Source organism: Dendrobates tinctorius, unplaced genomic scaffold (assembly GCF_039654945.1).
Source record: "Dendrobates tinctorius isolate UK_male_01 unplaced genomic scaffold, ASM3965494v1 ptg000147l, whole genome shotgun sequence".
Lineage (NCBI taxonomy): Eukaryota > Metazoa > Chordata > Amphibia > Anura > Dendrobatidae > Dendrobates > Dendrobates tinctorius.
Genome location: NW_027361814.1, coordinates 1411683 through 1428447, shown reverse-complemented (window position 1 = coordinate 1428447; position 16765 = coordinate 1411683).

Below are 16765 nucleotides of genomic sequence, written 5' to 3'. Positions count from 1 at the left end.
GAGATGCAGCGTGAGGCAGCTCATGAGAAACAAGAAGTCTGGACTCTGTAAAGACTGTTTGCTGCCAGCGTTTTGTGAGAATGTTAACCCCTTTTGCTTGTGAACCGGTGGTTCTGCTGTGAAACAAGGACAGAGCATTTCTGAGAGCTGTGTGACTGTGAAGCTCCGTGGAATCCCTGCTCTGCTGAGCGGAAAAAGTGCTGAAGACATCCTTTCTATGCAGATTCAGGCGGTCTGCTCCCAGAGGTAGCTGCTAGTGACTATTAGAGGAGAGACGGTATCCTGTATCATCCATATTGAGAGGGATACTCATAAGCTCCGTTGAAGTGCTATCCTGGATCGTATCTGGAGGCTTCAGAACTGTAAGTCCCCGGTGTGTGGGATCGGCAATGGCCGACAAGAAACAGAGCTTTGTTTTGCTGTAACTGTTTGGCGTTAAAGATTCTAGGACTGCCTGCAGCCAATTCAAGATATATACCTGAGTAGAGACTCATCTCAGGTTAACGGTACCGTACTAATAGATACCCAGGTATCCCTAGATTAACTGTATAGGAATGGTTGTTATATTTGCATATATATTTGCATATATATTCATATTGTTGGTATTTGATAAGTTATAGTCAATGTGCCATCCTAGAGTCTTTGGAGTTTTGATATTTCTGTCTCAGCCTCAGTTTGTGACCCACTGGATTTTATTAGGACGTCTAGTCATTACTCTGTGAATTGTTGTGATACGGTATCTCCATGTGCTTGGTCAGACAAAGGGAGCCTGCTCGCTGCAGCTGCAGAAGATTTCACACCATTGTGTTAAGAGCTTCAAAGATCTTTCTGGTGTTTTAATTAAAGCAAAACATTGCATTGCCTTTTATAGCTTGGGGGGACGCAAGCATGGGGGCACATTCCAGGAGTGGACGGAGATGTCCTATAATCCAAAATGGATTCTCCCTCGTCCCTCACAGTACCCTACCTTGAACATAGGTGCAGGCCTCCAAAACCTATTGGCAGATCTTTTATATCTCTCCTGTGCAATAGATAGTGATTCCTTCAGGGTTTCCAGATTCTTTCTCATTGCCGCCAACCTCTCATAAACTTCAGGCACCGGTGCATTGATCGGGGATCTGGGAAGAATACTGGGATGATAACCCAAGTTGGCAAAGAAGGGTGTTATCTTAGTGTCGCTCTGCACAGTAACAGGACCCCCCATTGAAAACAGTATCCTCAAAAAATAAAATACATGACTGCAGTAATAATATCCCTTAATTAGCCCCCTAAGGTAATAATATCCCCCATCCTTGCCCCCCTGTGTCTCATTCCTTTCACCATCCATATGTTCTCCCATCCTGCCCTCATGAGTATCCATTCTCCCCATGTGATGTCCCATCCTGCCCCACCTTTCCCATGATCCTGCCTCATCTGTGGCATCATATTCATTCTGCCCCATGATCCTGCAACATGTGTCTCCATCCTGCCCCATGATCTTACCCCATCTGTCTCCATCCTGCCCCATTATCCTGCCCCATCTGTCTCCATCCTGCCCCATGATCCTGCACCATCTGTCTCGATCCTGCCCCATGGTTCTCAACCATATGTCTCCATCCTGCCCCATCTATCTCCATCCTGTCCCATCTGTCTCCATACATCCCTATCTGTCTCCATCCTGGCCATGATCCTGCACCACGTGTCTGCATCCTTCACCATATCTACATCCTGCCCCATGATACTGCTCCATGTGTGTCCATCCTGCCCCATCTGTCTACATCCTGTCCCATCTGTCTCCATCCCTCCCCATCTGTTTCCATCCTGCCCCATGATCCTGTACCATGTGTCTCCATCCTGCCCCATGATCCTGCACCATGTGTCTCCATCCTGCTTCATGATTCTGCACCATCTGTCTCCATCCTGCCCCATGTTTCCATCCTGCACCATGTGTCTCCATCCTGCCCCATCTGTCTCCTTTCTGCCCCATCTGTCTCCATCCTGACCCATCTGTCTCCATCCTGACCCATGATCCTGCACCATCTGTCTCTATCTTGCCCCATGATTTTGCACCATGTGTCTCCATCCTGCCCCATCTATCTCCATCCTGTCCCATCTGTCTCCATCACTCCCTATCTGTTTCTATCCTGCCCCATGATCCTGCACCATGTGTCTCCATCCTGCTCAATCTGTCTCCATCCTGCCTCAGGATCTTGCACTATCTGTCTCCATCCTGCCTCATGATCCTGCACCATCTGTCTCCATCCTGTCCCATGTCTCCATCCTTCCCATGATCTGGCACCATCTGTCTCCATCCTGCCCCATCTGTCTCCATCCTGCCCCATGTTGCTGCCCCATCTGTTTCCATCCTGCTCCATGTCTCCATCCTGCACCATCTGTCTCTCCGGGAAAGGTCAGAGAGGCCCAGTGCCTGCGCACTGCAGTACATTGCTCTGTCCTCAACAGGTCAGAGAAGTACACCTGCTCAGGATCGCAATGATGAGGAGCCTGTGTGGATGATGCAGGGACACGTCATCCACACAGAACAAGGATGACGGCATCGCAAGAAGATGGGAGGCGCCGGACCAAGCAAAGCAACACCCCTCGGACCAGACCACCCCCAGGTGAGTATAATAAAAGTTATTTTTCTTCTCTTTCAGGTCGGTTTGGGGGCTTATATACAGCATTATAGAATGCTGTATATCAGCCCTGAAAGGTGATGGCCGTAATGCATATCAAAAACCTGGTATTTAGACAGTTGTGTATACTGTATATTATATAGGTAATACTGTGACTGATGTGTATAGTCATAGTATCACCTATGCAACATATATACAGCATTATCTCCTATATATTGTAGTTATAGAAGTCACAATATCACCTGTATCATGTATATAGACTGCTGTATCTATATACATGTTATAGGTGATACTGTGACTGCTATAACTATAATATATAGGAGATACTGCTGTATATATGTTACATAGGTGATACTGCAACTATACACACCAGTCACAGTATCACCTATATAATATGTATATACAGCAGAGTCCGCAGTATCACCTATATATTGTATATACACCAGAGACACAGTATCGGCTATAAAAATGTATATACAGCAAAGTCACGGTATCACTTACAGTATATATTGTATATACAGCAGTCTATACACAGTATACAGATGGTACTGCAAGTGCTGCATATACACACGTGGTCAAAATTGTTGGCACCCCTCGTTTAATGACAGAAAAACCCACAATGGTCACAGAAATAACTTGAATCTGACAAAAGTAATAATAATTAAAAAATCTATGATAACGAACAAATGAAAATCAGACATTGCTTTTCAGCCATGCTTCCATAGATTTTTTAAATAAATAAAACTCATGAAATAGGCCTGGACAGAAATGATGGTACCCCTGAAACTAATGTGACAAAAGGGACATGTTAAATCAAGGTGTGTCCACTATTTGGCATCACAGGTGTCTACAATCTTGGAATCAGTGAGTGGCCTGTATAGAGGTCTACAGATACTCACTGTCCTGTTTGGTGACATGGTGTGTATCACTCTCAACATGGACCAGAGGAAACGAAGGATAGAGTTGTCTCAGGAGACTAGAAAGAAAATTATAGACAAACATGTTAAAGGTAAAAGTTATAAGAGAAAACAGCAAAAGAGCAAAAAGGTTTACCCGTCCAGGCCTCCAGACAAATGCACCATCAGGATGCAGTGGACCCATATAATTAAGATGGCAACACAGGTGCAAGAATACCGATGAAACAACTGCTCACATCGTACCAATACATGGAGGGGGCGGTTGCCTGGTATGTTAATGCACAATAAAAAACTTGTATGCGGCGCTGTTCACACTATGGCCATGCACAGCATCCAGGTCAGCCTAGTAGTGATACCTTTCTATTAGCTCAGGCGGGCTGCCCAGCGCTATCAAAATGCATGCCATGTGAACAGACACCGCAGTTTACAAGACCAAATGGGCCCAACTGCACCCTGATAAAAAGTGCAAAAAGCTCATTAAAAAATGTGGAGTATTAGCTGATATTTTGGCCAAAATACGTGAGCCCGTAACCTTCGCCAAAGGTCTCCACGTTTTTTTAATTTTTTTTATTGTGCATTAACATACCAGGCAACCGCCCCCTCCATGTATTGGTAGGCTGTGAGCGGTTGTTTCATCGGTATTCTTGCACCTGTGTTGCCATCTTAATTATATGGGTCCACTGCATCCTGATGCATTTGTCTGGAGGCCTGGACGGGTAAACCTTTTTGCTCTTTTGCTGTTTTCTATTATTGGAGGATTTTTAAGTCCTCTTTCTGTGCTATTTCAGTAAAAGTTATAAGACCATCTTCAAGCAGCTTGATGTTCCTGTGACTACAGTTGCACATATTATTCAGAAATTTAAGCTCCATGGGACTGTAGCCAACCTCCTTGGATGTGGCCCAGGAGGAAAATTGATGACAAATCAAAGAGACAGATAATGCGAATGGTAACAAAAAAGCCCAGAAAAACTTTTAAACAGATTAAAGGTGAACTTCAAGCTCAAGGAACATCTGTGTCAGATCGCACCATCCATCGTTGTATGAGCCAAAGTGGACTTCATGGGAGACGACCAAGGAGGACACCACTGTTGAAAAAAATCATAAAAAAGCCAGACTAGAATTTGACAAACTACATGTTGACAAGACACAAAGATTCTGGGAGAATGTCCTATGGGCAGATGAGACAAAAATGAAACTTTTTGGCATGGCACACCAGCTCTATGTTCACAGATGAAAAAAATGAAGCATATCAAGAAAAGAACACTGTCCCTACTGTGAAACATGGAGGAGGCTCTGTTATGTTCTGGGGCTGCTTTGCTGCATCTGGCACAGGGTGTTTAGAATCTGTGCAGGGTACAATGAAAACTCAAGAGTACCAAGGGATTCTAGAGAGAGAAATGTGCTGCCCAGTGTCAAAAAGCTTGGTGTCAGTCACAGGTCATGGGTCTTGCAACAGGATAATGACCCAAAACACACAGGTAAAAACATCCAAGAATGACTAAGAGGAAGACATTGAACTATTCTGAAGTGGCCTTCTATGAGCCCTGACCTAAACCTTATTGAGCATCTTTGGAAAGAGCTGAAACATGCCGTCTGGAAAAGGCAACCATCAAACACGAGAGAACTGGAGCAGTTTGCTCTTGAGGAGTGGGCCAAAATACCTGGTGAGAGGTGCAGAAGTCTCAATGACAGTTACAGGAATCGTTTGATTGCAGTGATTGCCCCAAAAGGTTGTGCAACAAAATATTAAGTTAAGGGTGCCATCATTTATGTCCAGGCCGATTTCATGATTTTTTTTTTTTTTTATTCTGTGGAAGCATGGCTAAAAATCAATGTCTGACTTTCATTTGTTCATTATCATAGATTTTTTAGTTATTACTTTTGTCAGATACAAGCGATTACTTTGACCATTGTGGGTTTTTCTGTCAAAGTTTGACCATGTGTGTACATAAAACAAACTTTCCATATTGGAACTCACCCAAGTCCCTGAGATGGGGGAAAGATGAAGAGATGAGATGGGTCCATCGTCGGGCGTGCAGAAGATCCTTGGCTGGGACTGGTGGTAAGTAGTGCAGGAAACTAAACAGATGCTCTGACACTGGTACTGGACAGCATCAGACAGAAGAGCACTGCGCGCCACGGTGGCCGCCCTTTCAAACTTGTTACTGAAGGCTCTATGTGTACGCACTCTCATGCTTGCTCACACTGACAGGGGCCGCAGACGTGCTTGCATGCGCTGACAAAGGCCAATGCAGCAAGCATGTACTGTCATGTGCCACCGCATTCCTTGTCAGCGCACTGTGTTGCTTACACAGGGCTTCTAGTAAGGCGCTTCAAAGGGCCGGAGGCCCACTTAGTAGTATAGAACCGCCTGCCCAGCCCGGCAGATTAGCAATCCGGGCCTGGGCCCGATGCGGGCCCCCTCAGCAGGCCCCATACGCCAGTCAAGGCAGTAATGCCCTGATGGTGGCCCTGATTACCACCATACAGTGACCATATAATGGTGATATCAGTTGTACACCAGTGCTCTGCAGACCATATATGTGTATAGTGTGCAGGTTCTCACCAATGACGTCCTACTGATTGTTGTCATTACGTTTTCCTTTTCCTTTGCATTCGGTCCAGACCACCATGACCGCTTATTCCATCCATAACTCATCTCTGCAAAATGTAACACACAGACAACTTCACTATCCTGATGTTCCAGAACCCTGCTCGCATTCTACCAGCTCTACACAATCCACAACTTGTTCTGCCTCATAATTCCCCTGTGCCTCCTTTAATAATGCTTCCACTTGTCCTCTTTTAATAATGCCTGCGCTTTCTTATATCAATATTAATGACTACTTGCTTCCCCATAATGATAACGATCCCCCCAATGTGCCTCCTTATAATAATGACTCTCAGTGCGTTTTTACTGTCATAATGCCTGTGAGCAGGGGAGTACATAGAAATCACAGGCACCCCATAGAAAAAGTCCTATCACGTCACAGTAAAAGAAGAGCATATCTTCCAACACTTTAAGAAACGTAGAAGGAAATTTATTGCAGTACTTGGACAGTTATTTTGACCCTGCTGAAGCCCCTAAGTGGTCTCACTCACTATGATACTACTTTCATGACCCCCATAGAGTATTATGCCCCCGCAAAGCAAGATGACACCACAGTATGATTGCCCCACAAACCTTACACAAACTATGATGCCCCACTGCACCCCACACATTAACATTGTTACCACCACATCCAATACAGTATGGTATCCACCACAACCCCCAATATACAGTATCAGATGCATCACAGACCCCAGACAGTATGATGTCTACCACAGGCCCCTACATAGACTGATGTCCATCAAAGCCCCCTGTACAGTATGAGGACCCCACAGCCCCCATACAGTATGATGTCCCCATAAACATCCCATACAGTATGATGAACACCACAGTTCCCAACATAGTATAATGTACCCCACAGACCTCCAAACAGTATCCTATCTAACACAGCCACCCCACAAAGTATGATGTCCACCACAGCCACGCCACACAGTATGATAGATCCCCCATAGATTATGAAGATCCCCCACAGCCCCAGTACTGTATGATGGTTCCCCCACAGCCCCCTATATAGTTTGCTCGTCCGCATCACAGCTCCCTATATAGTATGATGATCTACCTCACAGCCCCCCATGTAGTCTGATGGTCCTTTCAACAGCACCCTATGTAGTATGATGGTCCCCCAACACACCCCATATAGTATGATGGTACACCTCACTATATATTATGATGGTATACCTCACAGCTAGAGTTGAGCGACTTTTGGTTTTTTAGGGTCGCGTTTCGTTTCGTGAAACCCGACTTTTCCAAAAGTCGGGTCGAGCAAGATCGTCCGATTATAGGGAAAAGTCGGGGTCATCCCGAAACACGAAACCCAATGTAAGTCAATGGGGAATAAAAGTCGGCAGTGAGAGGAGGACAGGAAACACACCTACAGTGCCCATTTGAATGCCAAAAGCATCAATTCTTCTTACTTAAGCTTGTCAACCTTAATTAACTTCATAATACAAGTTACGCTCTGAAAAATGGGGGTTATTTGGCTACAAACTGTGGGGGGGGGGAGGGCTGGCTGCAGGTTTTCATGTGCCCTGGGCGAAAGAGCGCCCCTTTAACACATACCACAACTCATCATGCTCCGATACGGCAGATAAATAGCGGTATAGTACAATGAAAAATACCTCAATTTTACATCTCATGACGAGGCCCATCTATTTCTCCATACAGAATCATTGGTCCCATATAATGTTTGAAACAGTATATGATGAGCTCCACATAATGCTACAGTATATGTTGGTCCCCATGGATGAAGCTTCACTGTCTTATGGGCCCAAATAATGCTCCAAACATAATGGGCCCCATTTCTAATGCTCTAGTGTATAATGGGCCCTGTAAATGCTGCTCCAGTGTCTGATGTCCACCTTTGGAATGTTCCAGTGTATGGTGGGCCCCATCTATCATTCTCCAGAGTATAGTGCTCCCCAAAAATTGCTGTCCCAACATTGAAAACAATCAAATAAGTCTCCTCGCTAGGGAATCCCTGTACTTGTCTGGACAGGTGCTGTAGCTTGCTTAACAGCTCGCCAGCCGTTCTCACACCCAGTATGGATTGCACGTGATTGCACAAAGGTTAGAAAGGGTACCGTATCCCTGGATAACATGTATGGATAGCGTACACATTCAAAATATATGTCTCAGGAGGCAGGCTCAGACGGTGTCAGGCCCAGTATGGATTGCACGTGATTGCACAAAGGTTAGAAAGGGTACCGTATCCCTGGATAACATGTATGGATAGCGTACACATTCAAAATATATGTCTCAGGAGGCAGGCTCAGACGGTGTCAGGCACAGTATGGATTGCACGTGATTGCACAAAGGTTAGAAAGGGTACCGTATCCCCGGATAACATGTATGGATAGTGTACACATTCAAAATATATGTCTCAGGAGGCAGGCTCAGACGGTGTTAGGCCCAGTATGGATTGCACGTGATTGCACAAAGGTTAGAAAGGGTACCGTATCCCCGGATAACATGTATGGATAGCGTACACATTCAAAATATATGTCTATACAGCATGAGGCAGGCTCAGACGGTGTTAGGCCCAGTATGGATTGCACGTGATTGCACAAAGGTTAGAAAGGGTACCGTATCCCTGGATAACATGAAAGGATAGCGTACACATTCAAAATATATGTCTCAGGAGGCAGGCTCAGACGGTGTCAGGCACAGTATGGATTGCACGTGATTGCACAAAGGTTAGAAAGGGTACCGTATCCCCGGATAACATGTATGGATAGCGTACACATTCAAAATATATGTCTATACAGCATGAGGCAGGCTCAGACGGTGTTAGGCCCAGTATGGATTGCACGTGATTGCACAAAGGTTAGAAAGGGTACCGTATCCCTGGATAACATGTATGGATAGCGTACACATTCAAAATATATGTCTATACAGCATGAGGCAGGCTCAGACGGTGTTAGGCCCAGTATGGATTGCACGTGATTGCACAAAGGTTAGAAAGGGTACCGTATCCTTGGATAACATGTATGGATAGCGTACACATTCAAAATATATGTCTCAGGAGGCAGGCTCAGACGGTGTTAGGCCCAGTATGGATCGCACGTGATTGCACAAAGGTTAGAAAGGGTACCGTATCCCCGGATAACATGTATGGATAGCGTACACATTCAAAATATATGTCTCAGGAGGCAGGCTCAGACGGTGTTAGGCCCAGTATGGATTGCACGTGATTGCACAAAGGTTAGAAAGGGTACCGTATCCCTGGATAACATGTATGGATAGCGTACACATTCAAAATATATGTCTCAGGAGGAAGGAGGAAGGCTCAGACGGTGTCAGGCACAGTATGGATTGCACGTGATTGCACAAAGGTTAGAAAGGGTACCGTATCCCCGGATAACATGTATGGATAGCGTGCACATTCAAAATATATGTCTATACAGCATGAGGCAGGCTCAGACGGTGTTAGGCCCAGTATGGATTGCACGTGATTGCACAAAGGTTAGAAAGGGTACCGTATCCCTGGATAACATGTATGGATAGCGTACACATTCAAAATATATGTCTATACAGCATGAGGCAGGCTCAGACGGTGTTAGGCCCAGTATGGATTGCACGTGATTGCACAAAGGTTAGAAAGGGTACCGTATCCCTGGATAACATGTATGGATAGCGTACACATTCAAAATATATGTCTCAGGAGGCAGGCTCAGACGGTGTTAGGCCCAGTATGGATCGCACGTGATTGCACAAAGGTTAGAAAGGGTACCGTATCCCCGGATAACATGTATGGATAGCGTACACATTCAAAATATATGTCTCAGGAGGCAGGCTCAGACGGTGTTAGGCCCAGTATGGATTGCACGTGATTGCACAAAGGTTAGAAAGGGTACCGTATCCCCGGATAACATGTATGGATAGCGTACACATTCAAAATATATGTCTCAGGAGGCAGGCTCAGACGGTGTCAGGCACAGTATGGATTTGACGGCCCAGATTACACAGCGGAAGAGCAGGGAGAAGTAAAGATTGCAAATGCTGGGGCCCTGCCCAAGCAAGGGGGGCCCACTCGTGGGCGTCGGTACTGGCACTGGGCCCCTCATAGTACAGCGGTGTGTCTGACGGCGGGTGTGCACCACCACCGTCAGAGACACTTGATTGCACTATGAGGGACCCTGTGCCAGTGCCCGCGCCCAAGAGTCGGCCTACCCACCTGTCCAGGGCAACGGAACTCGCACGGTGTCGTGCGCTAGGTAGTGACCCCGGCCATGGGGGGGGAGGCAGCACAGTTAGGGAGTTTTAGAAAGTGGCATATGTTGATGTTGGACATTCAGCTGATGCAAAAGGCGAAATAGGTGAAGTACCAGGAAGAGGTGGACCAAAGCAAGCCATTTTTCTGTCACCCTATGTGTCATCAGGGGAAGGTGGGACAAAATCCTTGGAAACCCATGCATGGTTCATTTTAATGAAGGTTAGATCAGCCACATTTTGGGTTGACAGACGGGTCCTTTTTTCTGTCAGGATTGATCCAGCTGCACTGAAGACTCTTTCCGATAGCACACTTGCAGCTGGGCAAGCGAGCTCCTGTAAGGCATATTGGGCCAATTCAGGCCAGGTGTCCAGTTTAGCGGCCCAATAGTCAAAGGGGAATGACCTGTGTGGGAGAACATCGATATGGGAGGAAAAGTAGTTTGTAACCATAGTTGACAACTGCTGTCTCCTGTCACTTTCCATCGATGCAGTATTACCAGTTGTGTGAGCGGTATTTGAAAAATCAGTCCACAACATTGTCATGAAACCCCTGTCTCCAACGCCACTTCTGCTGTGTGCACCACGAACACCTCTGCCAAGCTGCCCCCGGCCCGTACGGCTCGTGTGAGAACCATCACCGCTGCTGTGTTCTGGGAATGCCTCAAGCAACCGATTTACCAGAGTTGCTTGTTTATTAGCCAATATTAGGTCAAGGTTCTCCTGTGTCATGATGTTTTGTAATTTGCCTTTATAGCGTGGATCCATGATGATGGCCAACCAGTAGTCGTCATCGTTAATCATTTTGGCAATGCGGGGGTCCCTTTTTAGGATCCGCAAGGCATAATCTGACATGTGGGCCAATGTTCCCGGTGTCAATGATGCACTGCGAGTGCTGGGTGGAGGAGCACTTTCTGGCAAATCCACATCCCTCCAGTCACGCACAAACCCTGTACCAGACCTTGCCACGCCAACATTTTCACTTGCCCCACGAGATGCATCCTCCTCCCCTAAGTAATCATCCCCATCATCCTCCTCCTCCTCCTCTTCTTCCTCCACCTCGTCCAGGAGAGGTCCCTGAGCAGACAATGGCTGAATGTCATCAAGGATTCCCTCCTCCTCTTCCTCCTCATCAACATTGGCTGCAGACGCCTGCTCCTTAAGGTGCGTCAAAGTTTGCATGAGCAGACGCATAAGTGGGATGCTCATGCTTAGGATGGCGTCGTCTGCGCTTACCAGCCGTGTGCATTCCTCAAAACACTGAAGGACTTTACAAAGGTCTTTCAGCTTCGACCACTGCACGCCTGTCAACTCCATGTCTGCTCTCAAAGTGCCTGGCCGTGTATCCTCCCACAAATGCATTATGGCCTGCCTCTGCTCGCACAGCCGCTCCACCATGTGCAGGGTGGAGTTCCACCTTGTTGCAAGTCGATAATGAGGCGGTGGTTGGGAAGGTGGAGCAATCGCTGCAGCTTCTGCATACGAACGGAATGTACAGGCGACCGGCGGATGTGCGCGCACAGTCTTCGCACCTTCTGGAGCAGGGCTGTTAACTCCGGATAATTTTTGAGGAAGCACTGCACCACCAGGTTCAAGGTGTGAGCCAAGCAAGGTATGTGGCTGAGTTTTGAAAGGGCTATGGCTGCCACAAAATTACGGCCGTTATCACTAACTACCTTGCCTGCCTCAAGATGTACACTGCCCAGCCATGACTCAGTTTGTCGCTTCAAGTACTCGGCCAGCACCTCGGCGGTGTGTCTGTCGCCCAAACACATCATCTGCAACACAGCCTGCTGACGCTTTCCACTAGCTGCTCGATAGGGGGACACATCGTGTGCAACAGTGGCAGCTGCAGATGGAGTGCTCGTACGACTGCGCTCTGTGGACGAGCTTTCGCTTCTGGAGGAGGAGGAGGAGGAGGAGGAGGGTGGAACGCCTACAGCCAACTGTTTCCTATACCATGGGCTAGGCAGCACTGTCCCACCACCGCTGTCCCCTGTGGACCCTGCATCCACCACATTAACCCAGTGCGCAGTGATGGACACGTAACGGCCCTGGCCATGCCGACTGGACCATGCATCAGTTGTGAGGTGCACCTTTCCGCTCACTGACTGCTTGAGTGCATGGACAATGCGGTCTTTCACATGATGGTGGAGGGCTGGGATGGCTTTGCGAGAGAAGAAGTGGCGACTGGGTAGGTCATAGCGTGGTACTGCATAGGCCATGAGTTCGCGGAAAGCTGTGCTTTCCACCAACCGAAAGGGCATCATCTCAAACGAGATTAGTTTGGCAATGTGGGCGTTCAAACCCAGTGTACGCGGATGAGAGACTGAGTACTTTCTTGACCTACTCATAGTGTCTGGGAGGGTGAGCTGGACTTGAGAGCTGCATATGGTGGAAGTAGCGGTGGACAGGGCGGACTGAGAGAGGGTTGATGATGGTGATGGAGTTGGTGTTCTTTCTGATGGCCTAGAATCAGTCTTTCGTTGATATAACAGTGGGATTCCCTGACTGCTGTGGTCTTGCAACGACACCTCAACATTTGCTGCCGTGCTAACCGGTGGGCTTACAGTGGGGGAAACAATGTAGCGTTGCTGACTACCTTCATTGTGATCAGTTGCACATGTGGCACTTGAGGTTTGGTGTTGTGTCCACGCTTGCAAGTGCATGCTGGTTAAATGTCTAAGCATGCAACTGGTATTCAAATTTTTCAGATTTTTCCCTCGGCTAAAGGTCTTTGCGCACTTCTTACAGATAACCTTGGCCTGATTATGAGGATTTTGTTCAAAAAAGTGCCACACTGCACTCTTCCTACTTTGGCAGACATTTTGCGGCCTAGCACGCTGTGATCTTTTGACCCTCTGGACAAGCTGTCCAGCAACTCTTTTGATGTTTGGAACCTGTCTTTGGAGTGCTCCGGGCCTGCCAGATAACAGCTGTTGCGATGTCGATGTCTGCTGTGGATGCTCCTCATCTGAGCTATTGGAAGCAGCACCCTCTTCCCCCAATGGATGCCAATCTGGGTCAACAACTGAGTCATCCATCACCTCCTCTTCTATGTCATGTGCACCTTTCTCTGTGTCACCGTGTATGGTGGTATAGTGTGCGGGAAGGGGCACCTGAGTCTCATCAGGGTCAAAATCTGGCTCTGTACACTGCGAGGACAATGTAGTGCTCTGAGTGAATGTACCAGCAGAATCATCCATCAGCGGCTGTGCATCAGTGCACTCCATGTCAGATTCATCTTGGCCTGGGTAATTCACCATTTCACTTGATAATCCAGGCATGGTATGTGAAAACAGCTCCATGGAGTAATCAGTAGTATGGCCTGCGTCATCCTTCAATCTTGGTTGGGGTGAAGGACACAAGGAAAGGTGTGGTTCATGAACATGAGCCTCCAATGACGACTCAGTGCTTTTACTTTTTACAACTGAAGAAGAGGAGGCGATAGAGCTGGAGGCTGAGTCAGCAATGTAAGACAAAACTTTTTCCTGATGCTCTGGCTTTAAAAGCGGTTTGCCAACTCCTAGAAAACTAAGCGTTCGAGGCCTTATGTAGCCAGACGATGACGCAGGGTCAGCACCTCCTGCATTCGGTCCTATTTTGCTCTTGCCACTACCATCAGATCCACCACCAACACCATCATTACCAGCTGCCAACCCCCGCCCAATTCCACGGCCTCTTCCACCAGCCTTCCTCATTTTTGGTAGAAATGTAGACAAAATCCAACAAACTATATAGTAATGTAAAACAAGGTACAAGGTGTCTATAGGACAGGGGAGTTTTAGAATTTCTGCACACACTTGTGGACAGTGGACACTTTTGGATTGTGTGAGGCCCACTGATATCTGAGCGCTATGTGACAGGCTCGATGGCACAGCTGCCTGTGACCAAAGTGACGAGAGGATAATGGAGATTTTGAATCTCTGCGCACACTTTTGGACACTGGACACTTGTGGATTGTGTGAGGCCCACTGATATCTGAGCGCTATGTGACAGGCTCGATGGCACAGCTGCCTGTGACCAAAGTGACGAGAGGATAATGGAGATTTTGAATCTCTGCGCGCACTTTTGGACACTGGACACTTGTGGATTGTGTGAGGCCCACTGATATCTGAGCGCTATGTGACACGCTCGATGGCACAGCTGCCTGTGACCAAAGTGACGAGAGGATAATGGAGATTTTGAATCTCGGCGCACACTTTTGGACACTGGACACTTGTGGATTGTGTGAGGCCCACTGATATCTGAGCGCTATGTGACACGCTCGATGGCACAGCTGCCTGTGACCAAAGTGACAAGAGGAAAATGGAGATTTTGAATCTCTGCGCACACTTTTGGACACTGGACACTTGTGGATTGTGTGAGGCCGACTGATATCTGAGCGCTATGTGACACGCTCGATGGCACAGCTGCCTGTGACCAAAGTGACGAGAGGATAATGGAGATTTTGAATCTCTGCGCACACTTTTGGACACTGGACACTTGTGGATTGTGTGAGGCCCACTGATATCTGAGCGCTATGTGACAGGCTCGATGGCAAAGCTGCCTGTGACCAAAGTGACGAGAGGATAATGGAGATTTTGAATCTCTGCGCACACTTTTGGACACTGGACACTTGTGGATTGTGTGAGGCCCACTGATATCTGAGCGCTATGTGACACGCTCGATGGCACAGCTGCCTGTGACCAAAGTGACGAGAGGATAATGGAGATTTTGAATCTCTGCGCACACTTTTGGACACTGGACACTTGTGGATTGTGTGAGGCCCACTGATATCTGAGCGCTATGTGACACGCTCGATGGCACAGCTGCCTGTGACCAAAGTGACGAGAGGATAATGGAGATTTTGAATCTCTGCGCACACTTTTGGACACTGGACACTTGTGGATTGTGTGAGGCCCACTGATATCTGAGCGCTATGTGACACGTCTCGATGGCACAGCTGCCTGTGACCAAAGTGACGAGAGGATAATGGAGATTTTGAATCTCTGCGCACACTTTTGGACACTGGACACTTGTGGATTGTGTGAGGCCCACTGATATCTGAGCGCTATGTGACACGCTCGATGGCACAGCTGCCTGTGACCAAAGTGACGAGAGGATAATGGAGATTTTGAATCTCTGCGCACACTTTTGGACACTGGACACTTGTGGATTGTGTGAGGCCCACTGATATCTGAGCGCTATGTGACACGCTCGATGGCACAGCTGCCTGTGACCAAAGTGACGAGAGGAAAATGGAGATTTTGAATCTCTGCGCACACTTTTGGACACTGGACACTTGTGGATTGTGTGAGGCCGACTGATATCTGAGCGCTATGTGACACGCTCGATGGCACAGCTGCCTGTGACCAAAGTGACGAGAGGATAATGGAGATTTTGAATCTCTGCGCACACTTTTGGACACTGGACACTTGTGGATTGTGTGAGGTCCACTGATATCTGAGCGCTATGTGACAGGCTCGATGGCACAGCTGCCTGTGACCAAAGTGACGAGAGGATAATGGAGATTTTGAATCTCTGCGCACACTTTTGGACACTGGACATTTGTGGATTGTGTGAGGCCCACTGATATCTGAGCGCTATGTGACACGCTCGATGGCACAGCTGCCTGTGACCAAAGTGACGAGAGGATAATGGAGATTTTGAATCTCTGCGCACACTTTTGGACACTGGACACTTGTGGATTGTGTGAGGCCCACTGATATCTGAGCGCTATGTGACACGCTCGATGGCACAGCTGCCTGTGACCAAAGTGACGAGAGGATAATGGAGATTTTGAATCTCTGCGCACACTTTTGGACACTGGACACTTGTGGATTGTGTGAGGCCCACTGATATCTGAGCGCTATGTGACACGTCTCGATGGCACAGCTGCCTGTGACCAAAGTGACGAGAGGATAATGGAGATTTTGAATCTCTGCGCACACTTTTGGACACTGGACACTTGTGGATTGTGTGAGGCCCACTGATATCTGAGCGCTATGTGACACGCTCGATGGCACAGCTGCCTGTGACCAAAGTGACGAGAGGATAATGGAGATTTTGAATCTCTGTGCACACTTTTGGACACTGGACACTTGTGGATTGTGTGAGGCCCACTGATATCTGAGCGCTATGTGTCAGGCTCGATGGCACAGCTGCCTGTGACCAAAGTGACGAGAGGATAATGGAGATTTTGAATCTCTGCACACACTTTTGGACACTGGACACTTGTGGATTGTGTGAGGCCCACTGATATCTGAGTGCTATGTGACACGCTCGATGGCACAGCTGCCTGTGACCAAAGTGACGAGAGGATAATGGAGATTTTGAATCTCTGCGCACACTTTTGGACACTGGACACTTGTGGATTGTGTGAGGCCCACTGATATCTGAGCGCTATGTGACAGGCTCGATGGCACAGCTGCCTG